At 51.5% G+C, this 18,259-nt stretch overlaps 2 protein-coding genes across 17 annotated transcripts in view; one reads left to right on the top strand and one right to left on the bottom strand.

Moving 5' to 3' along the window:
* Positions 1-18,259, bottom strand: part of RALGPS1 (Ral GEF with PH domain and SH3 binding motif 1) — a 286,272-nt gene that overhangs the window by 82,786 nt on the left and 185,227 nt on the right. The gene's annotated exons all lie outside the window — the stretch shown is intronic.
* ANGPTL2 (angiopoietin like 2) overlaps positions 14,965-18,259 on the top strand; it is a 35,848-nt gene continuing 32,553 nt past the window's right edge. Inside the window, exon 1 of the mRNA XM_058524084.1 lies at positions 14,965-15,442. The gene's annotated coding sequence lies outside the window, so the exon portion shown is untranslated. The remainder of the gene's footprint in view (positions 15,443-18,259) is intronic.

Below are 18,259 nucleotides of genomic sequence, written 5' to 3'. Positions count from 1 at the left end.
GCTGGAATGGGAGGGTAGAACCCCTCTCTTCTCAGATATCCAGGTCCTTTTAAGTCCTGATGATTCCACAGATTCCCACCTTCAGAAATCTCTACACCTGGAACAGACACCAGTTTCTGTGTTCAATATGACCCACACTTTGGGGCTACATGTCACTTACCCTCTCCTCTTCTTCCCCAGAGAGGGAGAGGGGGACTGAAAGGGACGCAGCCCCCCACTCTCAGCTCCTGGGGGGCTCTCCCACACTCCCCGGTGGGCCTGAGAGTTCTGCAGTTCATCACATGCCCCGTCCCCCTCCAGTAGGAGGCACCCAATCTTCACAAGGGCTCTCCCAGAGCCTCCTCACTTGGCTTTGGGGAGGAGAAGCACCTGTCTCATCTCAAAACTGCACTTGTGAGTCCAGAACCCTCTCTCTTCCTCATGGCAATGCCTATCCTGGATTCACAGGAGTGGGTATGGACGCGGGGGGGCCACAAAACCATCATCTTGGTTCTGTTCCAACAAACATCATGCAGTTCCTCTCAGTGTCCAGAAGCTCTGGTCAGCTATGAGTTTGTTAACAATAAGGGGATAAAACATTTATTTTTACTTAATACAAGTAGCGTGTTTCACAGAGAGTTTATATTGCAACAGGAAAGAAACAAAGATCTGTGTCAGTTCTGGGAGTAAGACCTCGTTCTGAGTCACCTTGAGCAGGACTTTTGACTCTTCTAGGGCTCGCTTTCTTCATCTGCACAATGGAGATTAGCATCATCGCACCCATGACAAGGGGCTGGGGGCTCCTTGAGATAATAAAGAGCTTCACACTGCACCTGGCACAGAGTCACCATAATCCTCACGGTAGACACGGCGGCTACTATTATTTATATGCGTTTGCAAAACCCAGAGTTTAGAGGAGGCACGAAAGGGGTCTTGGATGGGGAAAGGATCACAGGCCACTAGCCCAGTGTCCTCAGGCTGCTCCGGCTGTGGCAGAGGAGCCTGCACAGCACACACAGGCCCACAACACGTATTTTGTTGAATGGGTGGTGTTCTCTTAATTCCAAGAGACTATTAATCTGCTACTTATTAATGAGGTGTTCTGAACATAGCTCTAAACTGCATTTGGTCCAAGAAACAGAAGAGACTGTGGGTCTTAAAAAAAAAAGAAAGTAGGAGAGACCCCTCTGTGTGTGGAGGGTGGGCGGCCCTCCCACCCCGGCAGGGCAGGAGCCGGCAGCTGTCTCCCGGCGCCTGCTGGAGCTGGACGGTGGCCGTGAATACTTTCTTTCTTAAGTGAAGCTCCTCTCTGTGTGTGCTGAATCACAGCATTCAGGGGGGGAGCGGCGACAAGAGCACTTACTAAGTGGATACCAGGCATCACTGGGCGCAGCCCGGGGGGCAGGGGACAGGAGACCCAGCTGGGCCAATGCTCTAGCAGGAAAGGAACGTGAAACCACACGGGCCGACCCTCCGACCCCCAGGGTGGGTGCTGGGGGGCCCAGATGAACACTCTGACCACAGACCTCGGCGGGGGAGAGGCCCAAAATAGGCTGAGCGTCTGGGGCGTCAGCTGGGATTCGCCCCTTCCAGCAAGTCAGGGCTCAAGCATTCTGTTTACCAAACGCCCTGCACACATAGAAACCAGGACGGTCTGGATTCCACGTTCAAGGGGACGGGGAGGGTCCCTCCAGGGTGGATTTCAAGGTGTTGGAAGCATCTTCAACAATGCCAGGGAGGAGGGCCAAGGCCCGGGGCTGCCCAGAGTGAGCCTGGCAGAGGAAGAAAGGCGACGGCAGGCCTGCGGTCAGCGGGTGGGGGCGGCACCCCGCCCCACGCAGCCCCAGCCTGGCAGGTAGCGAGAAGCGGTGACGTCTGCAGGCAAAGGCGGCTCTGCGGAGAGGAACGCCACCGCGGCACGCTCTTGAGCTCGTGAGAGTAATCAAAACCAGCTGAAGACCGAGCTGCTCTTCCAAGGGCTGCCAGGAAGGGGTTTCCAGCAGCAGAAGCCTGGGGATGTTTCTTTGCCCAGGAGTGGCCCCTGCCACACTTCTCTCCTCCTTCCTGGGGTGGTGGGGCTGAGAGGGGGCATCGGGGAGAAGGCAGCCCCCTGGGGTGCACTGTGCCTCCTCCTCCCATGTCCAACTCATGTCGCCAAGCTGCTCTCTCCACAGGCTCCTGTCCCTCTGCGATGTGGAAGGGGACAAAGTCAGCGCAGATTGTGGGCCAGCCCCATAGCTAAGCACCCGACATGCGTATGTCCTTAGTGGTCACAAGAACTCTGTGAGGTTGCGGCCTTCTTATCCCCGCGGCCTTCTTATCCCCACTAAACAGATGAGGACACTGAAGCTCAGAGAGGTGAATGAATTGCTCAAGGCCACACAGCTAGTAAGTGGTGGGGCAGGGTTTGAACCTGAAAGTCTGGTTCCATACTCTATACCAGCACACTGGCCTGCCTGGCAGGATGATGATGATGATGAAGAAAAAATAAAGCACTGACTATGCGGCAGGCACTTTGGATACCTTACGTCATGTAATTCTCATGACAACCCTAGGAAATATAGGTATTTTTCTAATTATCCTCAATTTAGAAAGGAAGAAACAAAGGCACAAACAATAAATTACTTGCCCAAGGCCATCCAGCGAGGAAGGGCAGGCCTCAGGCTCAAACCTAGGTCCCTCTGACTCTAGCACCTGCCTCTGTGTCACCAGGGCCTTCACTTATCCATCCAACAGCAATGCCAACTGCGTACCCACTGCTGTGTGCCAGGCACTGTGCTGGGCAGTGGGGACCAGAAGTGACAAGGTGACCCACCCTGCCCTTCCAGTCTGCTGAGGGAGGAAAGAACACCAATCATACCATCATATAATAAACCTAAACTTCCAATTTGAAGGAAAGTAGACCTGGCCTAAGTGATGCTTCAGAAGGTTCTTTTTGGGGAGGAGTAGATAATTTATAGAAGTAATTTCTGCAAGATGATTTATTATCTTATTCATGTGCCTTTTATTTCCTACTCTGCACCGGGAAAGCAAGTGGAAATCAGGGACACGTTCATGAAATTGGTTGGATGACCCTTGTTTCACAGTTGGACAGCACCAGGCTGCTTCAACACCACACTTTCCCAGGTCAGTGACACTCAGGCACGTTGGTGTAGGAGAGCAGAAGGGCGAGACTAAAGACACCAAGCCAGCTCCCAGGAAATGGCTTCAAAAGGCCAAAGCACACTTTCCCTGCTTGATCCATAACCAGCATCTGCACACATGAAACGGCCATCAGATGTAGGCTACGGTCACTGCCGGGCCACCCAGACTCGCCTCGGCAAACTCATCTATCTCGAGCAGGGGTTCCCAGAGCGCGTGCCTCAGGGGAGCTTGCTAGGAATGCACATTCTCAGGCCCCACCCCAGACCTACAGAATCAGAAACTCAGGTGGGGCTGGCAAACTGTGCATTAACAAGCCCTCAGGTGATTCTGAAGCTGCTAAAGCTTGAGAATCACGGATCTAGGATGGGCTGAAGTGATGGTACCAGGGACCCAACAGCGACTGAGGGCCCACTGCATGTCAAGCACACATCGCAACCTTCATAACAACTCCGGGAATAAACAGCATTATCCTACAAATGAAGAAATGAGAGTCGAGAGCTTCCCTAAGGTGCCCAACCTCACACTGCTAGGAAGTTGAGAGCTTCAAGCCTGTTATGATTGTGGACTCTGGATTCAGACAGGCCCAGATCTGAATCCCGGCTTTGCCACTTACTGGCTGTGTGGCAGTGGGCAGACTCCCTAACCTCTCTGAGCCTGAGCTACTCCATCACTTAAAATGGAAAACAGTAAATAGAACCTCTCCTGGAAGGTTCTGTCTTTGAGGATTCAATGAAATAATCCATAAAAGGCCTCCCACCATGTCAGGGACAGTGAGTGTGTAACATGTGGAGCTATCTTGTAAAGGCCTTTGAGCACCCAGAATTGATGTGATCAAGTTCAGGCACTGAATCCCACATACTCTACTCACAGGGGAGCCCTTTAGACAAGTGTAGTGCCCAGCCACTCTTATTTAGAGATAATTCTATCGGATTTCTGGGCCTCCGCTGGCGAGACGCAACCAATCAGGAGAAGGATGGGGGCCGGGAAGGGGGGGTGATTACTGCCACGGAAGGGAGAGCTAGAAAGGTAACAACAAACACAGCTGCCAGGAGCTGGCAGGGCTCATGGGGCACTGCAAACAGTGCGCTCCATTCAGACAGCCCACAGCAAGGTTAGTCCATTCAAGACGACGGAGGCACCGAGGAGCGGTCAGCAGTGTCATAGCGAGGTCTACAGGGGCTAGTGCGCATGTGCGTCTGTGCGACGAGCTTAACGAGAGGGGATAAAAATTGTACAACATTGGATGTTTCAAGAGATAACCCTGTGGCTTTCTAGTCAACTTGATCATCTAAAACGACTTGATCCCTGGGGCCTGGAGAGCTGAGGTTTCCCCACGACCGAGGCTAAGAAGACAGGCTCCCAGTGCCAGCCAGCCCACGTTCAACACCCGCTGGCCCCTTCCTCATGTGTGACCCTGGACAGGTCAAGTCACTGCTTAAGCCTCAGTGTCTGCATCTGCACATTGGGTAATAATAAAAGAACCTACTTCATGGGGTTGTTGTGAGGATCAGTAAGCGCTCGAGAAATGTTACGAGTTATTTTTGGATGTATACACATGCACTCTCCATAAGCCTACTTTCCACCACTAAAAAGGATTATTTTCTTTGGTTAAGCAGACTTCATATACAGGCTGCAGACTTCATATACAGGGCAGCACTTCTTTGACTAAAGGACTGTTAGCTGTGAGGCTCCGTGGGAGTGGTTCTGGGGACAGTGACAGATATGCAAACGAAAAAGGGGGAAACTAAAGACATACAAAATGACTGGTAATCTTCCGAGGACCCAAAGGTGCTGAAAACCCAAGATAATGGGGCTCCCACTTACTAAAGGAAGAGAGGCAGCATTTATTAAGCACCTATTATGTACCAGGTACTGCACTAGGGTATTTGCACTCACATTATTCACTTATTCCTCCCAGCTATCCTGGGAAGGTAGTATTACTATCTCCAGTTTTTATAGAGGAAACTGAGGAGCAGAGAGGATGGGTCAATTTCAGAAGTCACACGGCTAATAAGAGGTAGAGGGAGAATTTAAACCCAGGCCTGGCTGACTGCCATCACACCACCAAGACGGCACGGTCCAGCAGGGAGGGAGCCGGCAATACACCGTCCTCGCTTTCTTCCATCCTCTCATCTCCTGCCAGCACCTGCCATTGGCCAAACCCAATCTGAAGCCAGAGGCAAGGGAACCCACTGAGACAATCCACACGTCAGCCTCTGGGCACAGGGCAGGGTGCCAGAGAGCAGGTGTGGAGCAGCCTCCAGAGAATATCCAGCAAGGGGAAACCTGACCCCTGCCCTCCAGGGCTCCAGCCTCAGAGCTAGGATGCACCTGGCCCAGCCCAAGGAGGGTAAGAGGGAAGGCAATGAGTGGTCTGGAGGCTGACAGGGCTGAAGCAAGCCTTCTACACCAGCTGCCCTTACTCCCTGCAGGGCCTGTGTGGGTGGCCCTGAAACGCCTCACCCCAGACCTACTAGTTGGAGAACCCAGGGCAGGTCTGAGGGCTTAAACTGGAGAAGACGCAGAAGCAATCCATTCTGATTTTCAAGGGCCTCAGCTACAAAGTTCTTTCCTCTCCCTGGCAGGGCCTGCTGCAGAGTTTCCCCTTCCAGGTTTGGGGCAGCAGAGCTATAGATCTTTGCTGAAAATAACTTCCAGCAAGCCCAAGGAGACACTGAGCTGTCCATGTCTCTCCAGATATTAACCCTGTGACCGTACATTTCAGGAGCTACTTCAAGGATGAAATCAAACTAGTTCAAGGAGTGGGGTAAGAAAATGAAATTTTCTAGTCCACTCCAGCAGGTTTATTATTTCTGGGAATATCAGGGGTGAGGTCTCCTCACTCCAGCCTCCTCATTGGCACCTGTTCCCTACACTCCTGGAAGATGGTGCCCAACACTGCCCAACTGTCAGTGCTGGCTGTGGTTAGGGCTATCATGTACAGCTGGTCAGGGTGTGCACTGCCCAACAGGACATGACAGTCCTGACTATGGGTCACTGCCTCCTTCCCAGAACTCAATACTTCTAGGGATCCCAAGCAGCAAATCTTCAAGGTACTAAATGCTGCAGTGTGATCCTCACGCTGTATTACAGTTGTGCTGGGTTCTTGTCAGCTTTTCCTCTAAAAGGAAATCCAACCACTAATCATTGTCTCCTTGATGCTGCACTGGTGCCAGTCCCCTTGCCTCTCACCTGAACAGCCCCTCAAGTCTCCAACAATGTTCTCAGCTCTGTTCTCCTTACCTATAAGACAGAAAATCAGGGCCGACCCGGTGGCGCAAGTGGTTAAGTGCGCGCACTCCGCTGCGGTGGCCCGGGGTTCACAGGTTCGGATCCCGGGCGCGCACCGACACACCACTTGTCAAGCCACGCTGTAGTGGCATCCCATATAAAGTAGAGGAAGATGGGCATGGATGTCAGCCCAGGGCCAGTCTTCCTCAGCAAAAAAAAAGAGGAGGATTGGCAGATGTTAGCTCAGGGCCGATCTTCCCCACAAAAAAAAAAAAAGAGAGAGAGAGAGAAAATCACCGCCCTCCCCACGCCCAGGCCTGCTGTGAGGTTCAAGGGAGGTGACAAATGCCAGAGTACTTTGGGAACTGGCCCTGCTGTGTCCTGGGAACACCACCATCATCCACCTGCACTCACCAGGAGCATGAGCGGACATCCCTCTGCTGCCTCACCCACACCTGGCAGGACGGCCCAAATAGCCCATCACAGGTCCTGTCTTCCTTCCTGCACCTGCCTGGCAGACAGAGCAGTGGGGTGGGGCCAGGGCAGGGGCCCCTGGGGACAGTGGAATAGGGAGTCACCCAGCTTGGGGGGGGTCTGGGGTAGCCCCTCAGTGGTCTGGACACAGCCTCATGATGTCAGGGCTGCTGTCTTTCTTTCCTTAGATTTCTCTCCTCCCACCGCCCTCCCTCCCTCCAACAGCCAGACTCCCAAATGGCACTCCTTGCTGCCCTCACCCCCGAGACCCTGAGTCAGAACCCCTGGATGTGCCACAGGGAGAGGACGTTTTAAAGGCTAGCATTCCCATATAGTCATTCAACAGACTATCGCATGCTTCTGTGTGCCAGGCCGCAGGTGAGACGCTCCGGACAGCACCCAGAACAAGGCAGTCCCAGGCTCTGCCCTCTGAGCTCTCTGATGACACTGGCCCACCTCCCCGCCAGCACCAGCACCTCTGCCTGGTGAGCCACCCTGGCCTTGTGCCTGGGAAGCTCACGCTATCAGTCTTGCCAGAACCTCCTTTATCTGCCCAGCCACCTCCCTGGGCCCCAAGAAAGACAAGCAAGGTCAGCAACAGCTCGCTGCTCCTTGGACGAGAATTCCAGCAGGTAAGGGGGTCGGTCCTTTCCCACTGACCATAAAACTGCCTTCAGTCCCTCATCTCCTGTTTGGGACAAAAGTCTGGTCTGACACAATGTTCCAGAAGTAACAGTTTTTTTAAAATGTATATAGGATGGGGATGATTTTATTTTATTTTTTTATTATTTATTTGTTTTTTATCTGTAAAATTTTTTTTTATTGCAGTAACATCAGTTTTTAACATTATATAAATTTCAGGTGTACATCATTATATTTCAATTTCTGTGTAGATTACATCACGTTCACCACCCAAAAAATAATTACCATCCGTCATCGTACACATGTGCCCTCTCAGCCCTTTTACCCTCCTCAGATGGGGATGATTTTAAACAGCTTCGGAAAATTTCTGTGAAGTTTTTATTATAAAGACATAAAGAAAACCAGCAAACTAAAATTAAATCTCTCCTCTCTCTGCTCCTCAGTGTCCCCTCTTGGGAGTGGGCCCCAGCATCAGCTCCAGTATGAGACAGCAGGGACGAGACCAAACGAACATTTCTTAAAATACTGTTATGAAGACAAAATGAAAAGCAGTCAACTAAAAGTCTTGGCAAATTGGCTTTGGGCAAATTGACCTGGAGCCCAAACTCTGGTGCTCAGATGGGGCTTAATAAATATTTGTTGACTGAATAGAAAATGTGTTTGACTGTGAGGTGATGTCCAGACATGAGGAGAAGTGCAGCCCTAACTCTGTCCCCTGGCAGGTGTGGTGAGAAGTCGGGAATGAAACGGGTCACACACGGGCTAACAACAGGCTCTCAGAGCTGCGCTGTAACCGAGCATGCACCCTGTGCTGACAGTTAGGTAGACTTGTTTGGCAAGGATTTAACAGACGCAGTGTCCTCAAAGGGCTTTCCATGGTGCCTGGACATCCTCTGTGACACTATACAGGCAGTTCAGGATAACCAGTAGCACAGCCTTAGAATCGTCCTATAAATGCAAGTCTCCTAACTTCTCACCAGGACCACGGAACACGTGGCTCCCCTGCCAGGCACGGGGCAGCAAGTCATAGCACCTGACCACAACGCCTCCAGGAGAGGAGGGGACCAGCTGGCTCACTCTCAGTTTAGAGGCAGCTGTTTTATTAAATCTGGATGGATGGAGGCTTTTGGCAGTTCCACAGCCTTCCTGATGCTCAGACACTCCCCTAGGCCTTTCCAAGACCAGCTGACCAGGACAGAAGGAGCCTTGCCTTTTTGTCCCTCAACCATGGGTCAACTTCACTGGAGCCTTGGTCACTAAATCTGCCACACTTCCTTGAATCTGAGAAGTCATCTGAATCTGATAACTACATCATGTTCTAGTAAAAAAGAAAAAGTGCTGCCAATTAAACCCCGACCTGCTATTAACTTTAAGATGCATCCTGATTTCAGAGATCTTAAAACAAGAAAAAGTGTGTTAGAATCGAAGAAATGCAATTTGTTTTCAGGACAACTATGTTCCTGCCAGCTTTGATGTAGATCTTAATCCAAGACCCATTACTTCCGAGCTGTGTGGCCTGGTGCAAGGAACTTCACTTTGCTAAGCCTCAGTCTTCTTGTTACTAGAACCGAATAGTAATACTTCCCTCATAAGTTTTGAGAGGAGAAAAAAGATACCTGTAAAATGTTGATCTTGGTGCCTAGCACATCACAGGTAGCTACATAAGGTTCTAACAAGGCTTGTGGGGACAACACATTTCTTTCATCTTCTAGTGCCCAAGGGGGTTCTGAGCTGAACCAATCTATGAATTATTGGAGCTGATATTTCCTAACAGACTGTGACCAAGAGCAGGTAGGACAGAGAAATGAACTAAGAACCACCAACCAGTTGGCTAGGTTTATGGTAGGACACCAGCAACAACAGGAGTACAGGAGGTTTCAGTGAGAAGAACTCCTGTGGATAGTAGAGAGTTCCAGTTCCTGAAATGGAGGAGTAGATTGTATTAAACTAATCCTCTGGTTAACAATGATAAAATCTAGACAATATACAGAAAACAACTGCTTGACAGCACTTGAGAACAACCCAAAGCAACAGAAACTGGAGGAAACATGGTCCTTGTAAGATGGGAAGCACACTAGGGCACTTCTCAGTTCATGGTGATACACAGGAGAATAGAACTAAAACAAAATACAGCAGTATTGCCAGCTGGGAAGAAGAGACAAAGGTTGGACACTGAGGATGGAAAATGAAGGGGAAAATGCCAGAAAGGAGACAACCACGGAGGGAGGAGCTCCAAAATTGCTGTACAAATTCCCCTCAAATCCTTAGTTTGAAAGAGACTAAGAAACTGAAAGAGACTTCAAGGAGCCCAAAAGACAGCAGTAGCTGGGAGGCAGAGGGTTCAGCAGCTGCCTGGAAGATGGAGTTTGGAGTTCAAGTCCTGCCAAGTTAAAGGGGCTCAGCAAACTCTTAAGGCTTTCAATTTAATCCCAGAAAGGCTATGCCTTACAAGTAAGCTCAAGACTAGGGGTTTTACCCTAGGACTATAGGCAAAACCAAAATAAACCTACCTGAACAAAACCTAAAAATAAAGTCCCCACAAGAGCAAAAGGATATGCCAGTAATTTAATTGCTTCCAAGAACACAACACAACATTCTTTAGAGGAAGACAATAAAATACAGGGTCTTTTCAATGTATCATGCAAAATGTCCAGGATATGATTAAAAAATTATAGACATGTGAACCAGCAGGAAAATGTGACCCATGATCAAGAGAAATAATAGTCAATAAAATCAGACCCACTGATGACTCAGATGTTGGAATTAGTAAATCAAGACTTGAAAATGGCTATTATAAATATGCACACGATTTTCAGGAAATAAGGACAGAATGAATGAGTGGATAGAGAATCTCAGAAGAGAAATGGGACCTATAAAAATAAATCAAGTGGAAATTGTAAAACCAAAAATAGAGGACCTGATATAAAATATACTTTGGATGAAATTAACAGCAGATTAGTCACTGTAGAAGAAAGGATCAGCAAATTTGAAGACAAGTAATAGGAATGATCCAGACTGAAGCACAGAGAGAAAAAAAACATAAAAATAAATAAATTGAGCTTCAGTGGCCTGTGGGACAACACCAAGTACATAAATGGAGTTCCACAGGGGGAGAGGAGAGAGAATAAAGCAGAAAAAAATATGTGAAGAAATAGCCAAAAATCTCCCCCATTCCCAAATTTAGTGAAAAACATCAACCCATAGATCTAAGAAGCTCAGTGAAGCCCACAAAGAAGACGACACCTAGTCACACCACAGTCAAAGTGCTAAAAATCAAGGATAAAGAAAAACCTTAAAAGAAGTCAGAGGGAAAAGGACCCACTATGTACACAGGAACAACAATAAGGAAGGGAGCTGACTTCTCATCAGAAACAGTGTAGGCCAGATGACAGTGGGAAGCCATTTAAAAAGTGATGAAAGGAAAAAAGTCAATTTGGGATATGTGAAGCCTGCAACGCCGACAAGACTCTGAGGTGGTGAGACAGAGCAAAGCCCCCTCCCAAGCACCCCCTCTATAACACACGGTATCCACGCACTCCCCCACCACACACATACCACATATACGGTATCTCAGCAGAACATTCCAACACTCCCAACAGAAAAAAAAATTGTAACTGTCAGGAAGGTGACAAGAATGAAAACACATGAAATCATTTATACAAACTGTGGGACATAATTAAGATTCTTTCTATTCTGCCACCATGTAAACATCACACATTTTTCATCCTGATAAAAACTATAAAAAGAGAAATGAAGATTCCCTTCTCCTCAAATGCTTTAGTCACATGACCCTTTGGTCCAACAGGCAGGTGAAAACGTGGGAATGGTGCTCCTTGAGGAGGTCAGGTGCATTCCAGGACGCAGGGGCCATCAGGCGAGAAGCTGGATGAGGATGTTTTGGGTGAGACTGGGGAGGAGGCTGGGAGCAGGGAAGCGCAGCAGCAGCAACAGCACACGTGTCCTGAACGACTGATGAACGCTGGATGCTAGGCATTGAGCTAAGTGCTTTAGCTACATTATCCTAATCCTCACACTAACCCTGAGGAGTATTATCATTCCCTTTTTTAAAATGAGGAAGCAAAGTTTGGGAGAGAATAAGAAAGTTGCCCAGGTTAGTGACAGAGTTGGGATTTGAGCCCAGGTCTGTTAGACTCTGAGCCACAGCTCATCACCCTCCCTCAGTCAGCCACTCATTTATTCCTTCTGCTGCACTGGGCTGTACAAAAGGAGAGCTCCACACAGCCCATGCCCACACTTGTCCCGGCACTCAGGGAACTCACAGCCCAGGGAAGGAGGCAAATAAAATTACTATAGCCAACACTTATTGTGTACTTACTATGTACTAGCCAGTGAGTGTTACACTTAATCTGTCACATCTTATTTAATTTTCACAACAGCCCTATGACGTAAATCCTTATATCATCTCCATTTTACAGATGGGGAAAGTGAGGCTCAGAGCCACTGAGTGGTACAACTAGAATTGGACTCCACAGCTCAAGCTCCCCAGCAGCATACCCTGACTGCCCAAGGCCACCAAACGGGCAGGGGTTGTACAGAGGTGGACAGGGCAAGGCCGTCCTGGTGCTCCTCCCCCACATGATGGGATCCTAGGAACTCTGAATTGTAGAAGCAAATTTGTTTTAGTAATCGATGGACTTGGGCTGCACCTATTCCCAGAGGGAGGGAAAGTCCTGGGAATTCCCTGAGCTGGTGAATCCCATCGCCTCCAACTGCCTCTCTCACCAGGATGGCTGCAACTGTTTCCCACCAGCTCCGGACGCCTTGTCTACAGGTCCCATCAATCCAGTCTCCACTCAAGAACTAATGTGGCCTTTTAAGAATAAAAGCAAGTCAGAACACTGTCTTGCTCAGAGCCTTTTGGTGGCTCCTGACTGTCTTTGGGATAAAGTCCCACCTCTAACAAGGCCTCATCTTCCGCCTCGCTCCTCTTCTCTCCTCCTCCAAACCGCACTTTTCTGAGCTCCTCAAAAGAGTTTCCTACAATTGCTCCTGCCTCAGGGTCTGCGCCCATTACCACTGCTGTGTAACACAGTACCACCAAAACCTGGCAGCCTGAAACAACCATTTTCTTGCCTTATGGATTCTGCAGGTCAGGAGTTCTGATATGGGACAGCAGAATGACTTATCTCTGCTCCTCGACATCTGGGGCCTCAGCAGGAAGCCTCTCCAGCTGGGGGTGACTCAATGGCTAGGGCCTGAATCATCTAGAGGCATCTTTCCTCACATGTCTGAGGGCTGATGCTGGCTGCCAGCTGTGACTTATGCTACATATGGTCTTTGCATGGCAGCTTCCCGGTAGCTGGACTTTTCGGGCTCCAGCTGGGCTCAGGGCTCCAAAACAGAGTGTCCCATTGAACAAAGCAGAAGCTGCACTGCCTTTTCTCACCCAGCCTTGAAGTCAGGCCGTGTCACTTCCACTGCATTCTATCAGTTACAAGTAAGTCAAACCCACCCAGATTCAAGGGGAGGGGCAGAAACCCTACCTCTCAATGGGAGGAGTGTCAAGGTCTCACTGTGGACTGGGAGATATTGTTGGGGCCATCTTTGAAAAAGCAATCTGCCACACGGTCTTTACACACTATTGTCTCTGCCCAGACCATCCTCCTCCAACCTCACCACCTGCTAATTCTTACCCATCCTTCAGGTTTCAGCTGAGCACCACTTCCTCAGGGAGCCCACCCAGACTGCCCTGCCCAGGCTTAATCAGGCCTCCTGCTTAGATATTCTCCCATGCCCAGCACTTCTCATGTACCCTAGTCTGTCTGTCTGTCTTCCCTCCTAACTGAGAGCTCTGTGAGAACACAGTCTTTGGTTTCCTGGTGTTGGCTCAGAGCAGCTTCCCAATAAACACATCTTGGAGAAGAGAGACAGAGAAAGAGAGAGGAGGAAGGGGAAAAAGAAGGAAATATGCCAGCCTCCAGGCTGTCAAGGGTGCAGCTCAAGGAGAATTCAGCCCCATCCCATGGGCTTCTGCCCCCAGCCTGCCACGGCCCCACCACCATGGCCCCCCACAGCCCAAGGGACACTCCAGGCCCTTTGGAGAATCCACAGTGTAGAAGGCACGTAAGATGGAGGGTTTCTGTACAACCCAGCTATCTGGCTAATGTTGTGACCCGTAAGATACGGAGATCTTCTGGCAAAGACTCACCTTCTAGAAAGGGAAGGGACTGACAGATGGAAAGGGGAGAAGGTCTGAGCAGGCTACAAGAAGCTGAGGCAAAAGGAAAAGTCTGCTCCTCCCAAGACAGGAGTGGCAATGCTGAGAGGGAGGAGCACGGAGGACCTGTTTGCCCAGGGACCAGGAACATGATACACTGTGCCTAGAGGTGGGGGAGAACCCCATTAAAGCTTCTCTCCAACTTTGTACCCAAATGTCATCACTACCACCACCATCACTAAAAAAAATTTTTTTTTATAGGAAATAAGAGTCACCACCAGTATTTCAGAGGCTGGTGTCCAGGCAGAGGGACAAACTCGCATCCGACTGCTCCCTTCCCAGCACTTGCCATCTTCCCTCCTCTGCCTGCCTGTGCCGAGTCTGTAGGATTGCTCATTTTGTGGGGTCTAATGCTGTCTTCCTCTTTCTTGCTTTGACCCTATAAACATTCATGAGCTCCACTCAGAGACAGAGCTGGTGCTGAGGACCCCGATGGACTCCCATTACGTGTTCCTGAACAGCCGACGGGAGGTCACAGCAGAGGTTCTGGGAGTGCGACCCACGGCCCAACCAATTCGAATAATGAGTTCAGTCCACTGAGGTGTCCTTGCCCCATGCCAAGCCCTTTCCTGCGTGGCCTCCAGAATCCTTGCCACAGCCCTTGGAGGGAGAGTACGTCTTAGCTCATTTACTGATGCATGAAGGGAAGCCCACAAAGGTGAAGTGACTTAGTCAAGGCCACTCAGGTGAGGCTTGACCATGACGGAGCATTTCCCCAGTGCTGCCCCCACCCCCAGCCTGTGGTATTTCCACTGTCCTAAGCCACTGCCTCCTGCTAACGTTCACAGCACAGATCCTGCTGGTTTCTGTGCAGACGGCCTTGGGCTCCCTCCCCAGGGCCTGGAGGTGAGAGGGAGACCTCCAAGGAGGGCAGCTGATGGGGAGGGGCTGTCTGTGCGGGGCTGCCCCGCCTGCCCACCTGGGGCTCTGTGGGGCAGTGCAGGGTGAGGGAGCGATCCAGCGGGAGGACCCAGCGCCCCACTGTCTGCACAGCTGGAGCGGATCTAAACCCATTACCTAAGTTAGAGGGGCAGCTCTCGGCCCTGACAGAGCACACCAGGAGCTGCCCCGGCTTTTGGGAGCAGGCGGGCCAGGGAGCGGAGCTGGCCAGGCTGCTCATGCCAAGAAAGGAGGGGGCCTGCGGAGGCCGCCAAAGCAGGCTGGGCGGGAGGGGCCAGGCCAGCTGGGGCCGGAGCTAGTGTGACATCACCGGGCGGCCCGCCTCTGTCTGGGGCTGAGGGGAGGCCGGGAGCCTTTCTGGGGCCTGGGGGATCCTCTTGCACTGGTGGGTGGAGAGAAGTGCCTGCAGCCAACCAGGGTCAGGCTGTGCTCACAGTTTCCTCCTGCAGCATGTAAAGGCTCCACAAAGGAGTTGGGAGTTCAAATGAGGCTGCTGTAGACGGCCTGAGGATGGACCCCGAGCCCTGAGCAGTGCTGCCTGAGTCCCCGACCTGCAGGGCATGGCACTGAGGCAGCCGCCGGCCGCTGCCGCGACAGAAGGCAGGTTGTGAACAGCCCCAGCAGGTCCCCCGGCCAGCCCCCGCCCAGCCCCGGCCAGAGCCCTGCTGTGGAGGCAGAGCAGAGCGAGCAGAGGCCAGTGAGGCAGGGCTGCTCAGCGGCCGGTCTGGCCTGCGACTCGGGGACCCCTCCTGGAGGCCATGGACAGGCTACCCCGCTGACGGCCGAGGTGAAGCATGTGAGGAGCCGCCCCGGGAGCCAAGCAGGAGGGAAGAGGTAAGGGGCCAGCTCCATGGCAGCGAGGCACAGGGGGAGAGAGGCAGCTGGTCCCGTGTCTCAGGGTTCAAGAACCCTGACCCCTCCAGCTGGGGGTGTGTGCGCAGCTGGACCCCAGATGGGGTCATTCTTGCCTTCACTTGGAGCCAAACAAGGCATCTGCCAGGGCAGGACCTGTGGACACTTGGGCAGAGGGTGGTGTTCTGGGGACATGAGATCATGGGCTGGGGTTTCGAGGGCTTCATCAGTAAGCCCCACTCTTCTTCAGACAAAGAGCCTTTGGGGTGAAGGCAGGCGGCTCCTGGGCACGGCTCGGCAGCTGGAGTGTGTGCGTGAGTGTGTGCTTGTGTGTAGGTGTGTGCTTGAGGGGGGCAGTGGACGGAAGGAGCCGCAGACAGCAGGGGTAGCCCGAGGACTTCGGAAGTTGTTTTCAAGTTTGGGGTTCCCATGTACCCCGGCTAGAGACTGTGCCGAGGCAAAGGCAAAAGCAAAGCTGTCCTGCGGAAGCCGGGAGCGCTTGTTCAGCCAGCTCCTGGAGCCGAGCCCTCTGCTCACACCCTCAGCTGGGAGGAGAGGAGCAGAAGGGTCCAGCGCTGGAAGGGACACGGCAGCCAGAGATTTCTGCCACTGTCACTCGGGGCAAAGTGCCGCCCTGGTTTTCCCTGCATGTCCGAGGACGCCTGCTCTCTCCTAGCACTGGACAGTGCCCCAGGTCTCCAGCAGGCTGTACCTGGCTGGGAAATAGGGGAGGCCGGCTTCCCGGCACCCCACTGGGGGACAGCGCAGGCTCCACATTCCGAGTCCCTTGAAAGCCCTCAGCATTAGATAACATTTCCAAACAGAAATTCTTCACTGATCCCTCCCTTCTCCTTCTGTGATATGCGTGTCACGGGTCAGCGATTGCCTCCTCTGTGGGATTATGAGAGCTCCCAGAGGCCAGTTCGGTTACTTAGAAAAGGATCTCCTTTCACCGGGGCTCTGAGGAAAGTTGAGAATGCCACTTCCGAAGCTGGCCAAACACTCCCCACATGTATTTTTCCAAATTGAGCCCGAGTAAGATAGTGCTCATGAGCGAGGTTCAAATCCTAGCTCTTCTCCTTATGAGCCAAGTGACTCCGACAGAACATTAGCCTCTCTAAGCCTCGGTTTCCTTTTCTGTAAAATGGGATAATAACAGCACCCACCACTTAGTAACAGCCAACACTTATGTTGCACTTACTCTGAGCCAACTTACCCACTCATAGAATCCTCACAAGCACCCTGTAACACAGTATTGCTATTCATCGCCATTTTACAGGTGAGGAAACTGGGGCACAGAGGTTAAGTGATGTGCCCAAGGCCACATGGTTAGTGAGTGCCAGCCCAGGAGGAGCACCAGGATCATGTCTGGGAAGGCCTTAGCACAGTGCCTGGTGTGCAGCAAACACTCAGAAAACATTAGTTACTGATTATTATGAATCGTAACAATCAGAATCTCAGAGAGGAAAGAGCAGAGACTCAGATTCTCTCTCTGTCCTGATACATCCTGCTAAGGTTGTCAGACAATCCCACAAGGACGAGCCAATGCTGTGGCCGCTATTGCCACCCACACAGGGGGTCCTCCCAGGAGCCTGAGAGGGGCTATATGTCTGGGGCGACCTGCAGCATGTCCAGGTCTTGGAAGTCCACACTAAGGAAGAGTGTAGTCGCACTGACAAAAGGACCTTGGGTGTATCCGACACCAACCTTATGGTAAGGGCACCCTACCACCCCCACGGGCACTACTTGTCTGCCTGCTGGTCTCCCCGCCAGAAGCGTGGTGGTAAGGAAAGTGAGTTATCTCTGTACTGCAGGAGGTCCACAGAGCAGGAGGACCAATGCCAGGCTTGTCCTGGGGTTGCAGAGGGACAGGCAAGGACCTTTTCCCCAGACCCCATGCCCATCACCAAGTCTGGCCACAATGGTGGCCAAGTCTGGTGCATCTTAGCCCAGGACAGTAACTTTTCTCCTGTGACCCCAGAGGTCTCAGTGGGCTCCCTGAACCCTTGGAAGTATTTTGAAAAGCTGACGTTAAATATTTGCTTCTCTAGCACAAGGCCTCCGGGGCTGCAGAAACTGTAGGTTTGCCTGCTCCAGCCTGGAGCCATGGTGGCTCGCTGTGCAGAGGCTCTAACTGACTTCACAGGCCTGGCTAACAAAAACTGGGATTAATTACTACTCAGTAAAGGCAGTCGTGATGGAACACACAAAAATGTGTGAAGCACATGGCCCAGGAGGGGACTGCACGGTACTGCTGCAAGCTCGTGGGCAGAACAACTAAGCCATTTCGCCATCCACCCTCCACCCCACAATGATTTATTAAGGACCCACTGGGCTAAGTAAGGCACATGCATTATCTCATTTCATCCTCACCACAGCCCTAGGAGGTAGGTTCTTGTTTTACCATCCCAATTTACAGATGAGAAAACTGAGGTTCAGAGAGGTTAAGTAACTTGCCCAAGGTCACACAGTTGGTGATTGTGTGGGACCTGAACCCTGGGCAGTCTGACTCCGAAGTCCATGCCTTTCCCCACTTCACTGTACTGCCCTGTTCAAGGCATCCTGACTTCTCTTTTCCTGACCCTGTCACTGGGTCCCTGCCCAGTGCCCCCAGCAGCCAAGTCTGTTTTGTTGCTGTCCTATGGAATGCTGCACCACCCTATGTGAAAACCCCGATTCCAATGCATCATTTGCTTGTCACAGAAGCCTACCTCTGAGACAGCACAGGCCTTATTGCCAGCCCTTTGACAGACGAGCCTCGGCACAGCCACACAGTGTGCCTGTGGGAACGTGGTCAGG

Source organism: Diceros bicornis, chromosome 28 (genome assembly GCF_020826845.1).
Source record: "Diceros bicornis minor isolate mBicDic1 chromosome 28, mDicBic1.mat.cur, whole genome shotgun sequence".
Lineage (NCBI taxonomy): Eukaryota > Metazoa > Chordata > Mammalia > Perissodactyla > Rhinocerotidae > Diceros > Diceros bicornis.
The sequence above is the reverse complement of the archived record's forward strand: the minus strand, read 5'-3'. Positions and strand labels throughout refer to the sequence as shown.